Raw genomic sequence first — 7,755 nt, forward strand, 5'->3', positions numbered from 1 at the left:
TCAAAAATTTCGGCCATCCCATGTAGATTTTGGGAAAAATATTTTGGTAATTTGTATTTTTAATTATCTCCTTAAAATCTCCTATTTTCCTTAATTCTAATTCTCCATGTTTTTGATATCCAATCATTATATTTCCTTTCCATTCATTCTTCTTAATTATTCCCCAAGTTATTCCAATTTCCTTAATATTTTTCATGACAAATATACCTTCCATATTCAATTATACACAATCTCTTCAATATCAAAACTTTCCTTAAATCTTTACTCACTTCTCCAAGTAATCCCTTAAACCCTACTTACCATAATTCTTCCCAAATTCTCTTACCATAATTCTTGCATGAGCTAGCCTATAAATACCCCTCCATACCTCTCACATTCTTCACACCAATTCTCTTCTTTTCTTCTCCTCTTTTTACACAAATCATCCCGTTTATTTTTGAAGCCAATTTTCGGGCACTTCTGGTCAGTTTTTGGGGTATTTTTGTTTCACAAAAGATTGTTCCTCTCGAAAAATCCTTGAGGTTAGGCTCAAGAATCACCCAATTCGAAGTTATATCGAAGGAGTTATAGCCTCTGCAAGTTCTGCCTATTCTTTCCAACGAAAATCCAATTCTTCTCTTCTTCTTGGTTTCTTATCTTTTCTTCACCTTTTCTCTTATTCAATTATTATTATTATTATGGGAGATTAATATAAAATTATTATGAGTAGTTTTAATTATATAAAATCAGATTTTTATGATGTTTATATTGTTTTAATTTAAAAGGTTCATGTACATATAGTTGGGGGGTTTTTAATTTCATTGTTGTGATTATTTTTTAACCTTATATTGATAAAGGTTATATTTATTTGTAGGGTGTGTTCGATCAAGATTCTTGAGAGTTCTTTTGAGGTGTTTTTGGCTAAGCAAGAATCAAGGTACGTTAGGTGGTTAGATACCTTGAAAAAAAAAACGATTGATTTGAATGAGCATGTTTGAATGATTTTTTGGTGATTGAATTAAATTGACTTGAATTATGGTTTATGAAATAAAAGTATGTTTAAAAGATTGGTTTTAATAATTAGATTGGAGTATTGATTTTATATCATGTTTTAAATAATTAATTTATTATTCATGTTTAAAAAGGATTGGTTTTGAAAGCATGTTGGATTTATAAAAAAAAAAAAAAAAAAAAAAAAAGGTTTGAATTATTATTATTAAAGGTTAGAATTATTGGATTTAAAGAGGATTTATTGAATCATTGAATTAAATTTATTATTTATGCTTTATAAGCATGTTAGTAATCCCACTATGCGGATTTGGTATATTGATAAGGCCTTGGACTTTGTATGACCGGGTCTTTCCTCAAGAATAGCCTTGTAACATAAGGAGACTAGTTTGGGGGGTGTGCACACTTGGGAGAGGAATTGGTTTAATTGGTTTTAAAATAATTGGAATTGGTTTTATTGATTATTGGGATTTGAATATTGAGAATTGGTTTTGAATCATAATTTTGGAACTACTGGTTTAATTATTGGAATTGATTTCAAAAGCATGTTTGCAAATAAATTGAGTTTAATTATCTTGCACTTACCATACTTAGCACATTTTGCTAACCCGTATTTCTTATTTGTTTTGGTTCGCCCTGTTTATCGTGATGGTAAGCAGTGTTATTTCAGGCGGAGTGAATAAATTGATGCATTGGAGTCCCGGGATTTGGTTTCACTAAGTTAGGAATCGTGGTCTTTGTATCTATTTTTGAGTACTCATAACATTGGTTTATATTCATAGTTATTATTAATAAAGGAGAGTTTTGAAGTTTCCGCTGCAAAGTATTATTTTGTTAGTAAGTTGAGTAGCCTTGCGTAATCACGCGGCGGTAATACGCCTAAGTCTATCTCTACGGTATAATTATACGTATTATACTAGTATTTTCGTAGAGCGAGATTTGGGGGTGTTACAAATTCGGCCAAAGGTAGTACCTAACAACATTTTACCTCTTATGAGGTAGTTTCTTATAACATTATTTTTATTAGGTAGTTTCTCACAAATTTTAGGTTGTATTAGGTAGTTTCTGACAAAAAACCCTTTTATATATCACTCCGAAAACTAAAATGAAATACGTTGGAAATAGCGCCAAAAAGCAGAAAATTACAAGCCGCATACTCCCTCCCTCCACATTTTTTAATACGTTTTGAACTTTTATACTATTCATCACCTAATCTATTTTGACTAAGGGACTGTTCTCTTCAGATTATTTTCAGTTTAGTTCAGTTCAGCTCCAATAAGTTCAGTTCAGTTCAGTTCTCAATTTCCTTCTCTCATAAAATATTTAGTTCAGTTCAGTTCAGCTCCAATAAGTTCAATTTAATTCAATTCAGTTCAGCTCAGTTTAGTCAATCAGAACAAACCCTAATGTTAGTAATTTATACATAAGAAAAAAATAAAGTCTTATATTTATCTGTTAGAATTGTCTCAATTATTAATTAATATTCAATTGTTATAATTTTACATATAGTTAATTAAAAAATATTATTAATTAAAATATTGCATTCACATGCGTGTAGAAGAGAAATGTTTCACTTGAAAATACACAAAGAGAGTAACATATATGATAAGTTTGGCAAAAGTCCCATGATTTCAAAGGGGGCTAATCGATTTTGAGCAATAATTTACAAAGAGAAATTGGAGAATAACGGTCTTACTTTTGAGCGATAATGTACAAAGAAAAAATGGAGGAAAAAAAAAATAGGGAATAACAGTCTTACACTCTTACCTACACAAAAATGATTGATAAAAATGATCTTAAATTCCAGCATTAATAAAACCTAAAAAAAAAAACAGTCTAACTAAGGGTCTGTTCTGAATTACTGAATTGAGCTGAAGTGAAGTGAACCGAACTGATTGGAGCTGAAGTGAATTGAGTTGAACTGTATTGTTTATGAGAAAAGAAAATTAGAAAATGCACTAAACTAAACTGAATTAAATTGAACTGAACTGATTGAAGCTAAACTGAACTAAAATTAAGCTGAAAAGAACAGAGCCTAAATCACAACAAAGGTTCATATTTTAGGGCTTGTTTGGCATCAGTTTTGGTTTTTAGTTTTCTATTTTTTTGAAAACCAAAAACAGGAAACAAGAAAAAGGTGTTTCCACTTTTCTGTTGTCAGTTTTCAAAATTATCATAATTTTGATAAGTTTATATAATTTTTGATTCATTATGGGACACATATTATATACTTTTAGAAAACAAAAAATCGAAAAACAGAAAACCACAACAATGCCAAACGAACCCTTAATTATTAGTTTTTCGTGGCCCCATCAATTAAAGAAAACCTCCTTATTATGCAATGTAGATAAAGGAGAAAAGGACAACTAACGTAGTGTTGAATTATTTTAACAAAGGAGTGTGCTCTTCACACGAATACCACCAGTCCGATTATATATTATTGGAAGATTGAAACATACATCCATGATTCCATGATCCAATTAAGACTTTAATAACTGTTTTCAACCGCGTATTTTGCCACCAAAACAAGATGCCTTCTTTTTCCTTTTTAATCACCAATTAATACTCTTTTTAATGACCAATTAAAAGTAATGTTAGCATGAAGATTTGTAAGTTGTACAAGAAGAGATTCCAATCTTTTACCAAACATGGATTTGACAATTGCCACTATTTTAGAATTTTTGACCATCATTAAAACTACGTACGTACCACTACTGTTTTATGTCCAAAAAGAAAGAAAATTATTGCATGGTTAAATGGCTAATGTATTAAAATGAAAATTTTATTACAAACAAGAGCTTCTATTATTGAAGTTGTAATTAACAATTTGCTCCCTATTTATGAAACTAATTAAACTTATTTAAAGACGCAATTTAATAAATTGTTATGAAAAGATTAATTCTAAGCAATAATAGGCGTCTAACTACAAGCATTCATTGATACATTAATTTAGTAATTATGGCCCTCTTCCATTGTTTCCTTTAAGTACCTCATTCTATTTAATTTTGAGATCTCACACTTCCTTTCATTATCTCCCAAAAAAAAAAAAAAAAAAAAATCCTAGTATTTGTTGAGTCCTTGAACAAATTCACATGTGATCAGTGGAAGTGTTGTCTCATATTAAGTGTAAAAAGTAAGGGCCCGTTCTCTTCACCTTATTTTCAGTTTAGTTTAGCTCAGCTTCAATAAGTTCAGTTCAGTTCTTATCTTAATTTCCTTCTCTCGTAAAATATTCAGTTCAGCTCTAATAAGTTCAGTTCAGTTCAACTCAGTTTAGTCAATCAGAATAAGCCCTAAGAGTGGGTATTGAGATATGTATCTCACAATGAAGAAAAGAAAAAACCATGTCTATTTTATAAGGCTAACAGGTTACTCTCCACATTATCATATGGTTTTGAGGTGGAACCTTCTTGGACTTGTAAAGTTGACACTCGTGGAGGGTGTGACCCAGACCCATTTATTAGTATCTCCCGTCGTATCTAGACTATCTACCACTACACATTCTCAAAGTAGACCTAAAAATTTGTACTTTGATAAGGATACCAACTATATTAACAGGGAAGCGTACGCACTCCCTTGAATTCTTTCCAATGTAATTAAGCATTTTAGTTCCTTAATTAGATAAATTTATGCATGCATTTACACAGTTTGAAGACTCGTTGTGTCTTTGAGCTAGATTTAATTTATACAAACTATCGTGTATTCTCTGCTCTTATGTTCTTTGATCAAGCTCAACGGAAATGGGGGAACGAAAGCCAACAAAGGTAAATTAAATTGTGGTATGTCCTATAGCATGTTCGAAAGCCATTTAATTCCTTGGGTTTTCAAATTGGCATTTTTTTTTAGAGGAATTTGTATTTAAGTTTTGTTAGTACTCTTTGTAACATTGAAGATAGTAAAGCTCTTTTGAGTTGCTTAGTGAACTTAATCAGCTGTTTGTAATAATTTATTGCGTTAATTAAGCTCATGCAAAAAAAAAAAAAAAAACTTATGATTGCTCCTAATATTTTACTGGATGACACTTGGCATTATGTGTTTGTTAAGGAACACATTGATGACAACCGTACGTCCACTTAATTAGCTATATATGGCAGTATATAGTCATGTGTGTGCTAATTTATACATAAAAAATTTAGTCAAGTAAAATCTGATAAAATCCGTCTAAAGGTGAAATGAGGGAAAATGGGAAACGCATTATGGCCAAAATGCTAATAAGAAAAGGAGTGAGAATGATATCGCTTTGTCCATAAATCAATAATATGTTTTGCTGTGCTCTTAAGTTGTTTACCTCGGCAGATCCATTCCGATATGGTGTACATGAGTACATCTAATCATAAAATTACGTATAATATACCACCTCAATTTTCGATTAATAATTGTCACATTACTACTATTATTAGTGTGGCAATACAATAAAAGTTCATCTTTTACACCTCACCAGTTTTTGTCAATGCAGTGAAGGCTGTGAAGACAATTATTGAAAATCACAAAATCTTATATATGGCTGGCCACACAATGTGGCCATCCAAAATATGGGTTGTTTCGTTAGTGTTAAAGGGGTTCCTTAGTCAATGTTAAAGGGGTTAATTCGTCAGTGTTATACAAGTTACTCGGTCAGTGTTATAGGGGTTACTTGGTCAATATTATAGAAGTTACTTTATTCTTTTATAAAGTGGTCACACGGTGTGACCATCCACACACAAGACGGGTTGATAATATTTTTTTTTCTCTTTTTTTTTTGACAGAATGATAAATTATTATTCATAAATAGATGTTGATTCATTCCCAATATATTTTTTTCAAAGTATATTTATCTTACTCTAAGATTTATAGAAATATAATTGAATTATTATTGGCTAAACTAGTGCGTTGACACTTGACACACATATTATCTGGTAAAAAATGATGATATTCAATTTCAAAAATAGGGAATTTATATGAAATAATGCTAGCTGCTTGAACAATAGTAGAAGTGTACGTCAATAATCTTTCGAGGATGAAATCAATCTACACATACGAGTAGTTGCGAAACATATGCTTCATATATATGCCAACTAGCTGAGGTTAATTGATTAAAATTTTCAGAATGGTATTCAAAGCTTAATATCAAATTTCGTCAACATAGATGCAAGCTCTTGTGCTCTGCACTAAAAAAAAAAAAAAAAAAAAAAAAAAAAAAATATTCGTATATGCTATGAAAATACAAATACTCCTTTCTTAAATAAGTGAAGGCATCAAGAGATAAATGATCGATGTACGACTCAAATCTCATTCATAATTTTGTAATGCCTTTTTTTTTTTTTTTTTTTCTTTTTTTTAACTAAAGTATTTTTACAAGGTTGTTCATAGTAAACGGCGTAAGTGTCTCTCTCTCTCTCTCTTTTCTTTCTTTTTACCATTTGTTTACACATTTTAGTGTTGAGCTAACTAAAACTTACCTCAAATAATCTTACTCTTGGTTTCAACTTCAGCTAAAATCTTATATATAGATATTTAATTTTAGTACACATGTAATAATGAAATAGCTCAATGTTACCAATTTCTGTTTATCAATAATCCAAAGGTGACAACCATAGCCACCCAACCCCATAACAAAACCCTCAAAGTGGCTCTAAACCCCGGAGCACCATCCAAAAACGCTCCTATCCACCCGAACACCGCCAACACAACGCTTATCGGGCCCTCTACCATCCCTAGGGTAACATTATAACCCTCCAAAAGCAATGCAACTGTCAAAGGCACTAGGGCACCAACCGCGAAAGCAAAAGCTGCCGCGATAGCTGCCCTTGTGGGATCCTTTCTAGGCTCATCATCATCCCTTTGACTACACTCGTTATCGAGAGTTGAGTCTATAGAGATGAATTCGGCAATAGCCATGCTACAAGCCCCTGCTATTAGGCCTAGGAACCCGGTAACGATCATAGCGTTGACGTCTTGACTAACCGCACCCATACCTAACATGAGGGATGCGGTTGACACTAACCCATCGTTGGCGGCGAAGACAGCGGGTGCTAGCCATTGAGCTGGTTTTGAGTGGTCCAAGTTATCTTCTTGATCTGTGTCATGTTCGATTTTACCTTCAATGTCGATGAAGACAGTAGGACGAAGTTGTTTGTGCTCGGCCATTTGGTTAGAATAATTAAGTTTGAGTGTTTAATTAGGGTTTATGAGAGAATTGAATGATTAGTAAGATGAAAGAAGTGTGGTGAGTAAAGCACTCTGAATTGGGTTGAGCTATTTATAGATATAGCTAGGGCCACGTTAATAAATTGGCTCTCTCTTAATAATTAATAGTCAGTCACATATACGTACTAGTCTATACATAATATTTGAGATATAATGTAACTTTAATTGTATGAAAAAAGGTCTTGTGAAAAAGATAAAGAAAATGCATGAAGCATGCAAGAAGAGAATACAAAACAAAAAAGAAAGGGTAGAAAAAGCTATTCCACCATTCATGAAATATATATTTGTTTAAATCCGTTATGACCATACTCCTTTAACGGCAAAGTCTCTATGTTTACCTTGGATGGTACGGTGTTACATGATTTTTTTTATTTTTTTCCATTTGTTTAATTTCAATTTTGACAATGCTCTTTTTTTTTTTTTTTTTTTTTTTTTTTGTTTTTTTTTTGTTTTTTTTTTTTTTTTTTTGGCAAAGAGACTTAGCTAGGTATTGTTATATTGACTTTAATTTCACTTATCTTGTATGAACTTATTAATGCCTATGTTATTATCATATTCAAATTATCAACCCTTATATTATAC

At 31.5% G+C, this 7,755-nt stretch overlaps 1 pseudogene; it reads right to left on the reverse strand.

The window, feature by feature from the left end:
- Nucleotides 1-6,519: 6,519 nt before the first annotated feature.
- Nucleotides 6,520-7,113, reverse strand: LOC145585195 (vacuolar iron transporter homolog 4 pseudogene; annotated as a pseudogene).
- Between the last annotated feature and the right edge of the window lie 642 nt (nt 7,114-7,755).

The sequence above is a fragment of the Chenopodium album genome, chromosome 16, assembly GCF_948465745.1.
Source record: "Chenopodium album chromosome 16, dcCheAlbu1.1, whole genome shotgun sequence".
In the NCBI taxonomy this organism is placed as follows: domain Eukaryota; kingdom Viridiplantae; phylum Streptophyta; class Magnoliopsida; order Caryophyllales; family Amaranthaceae; genus Chenopodium; species Chenopodium album.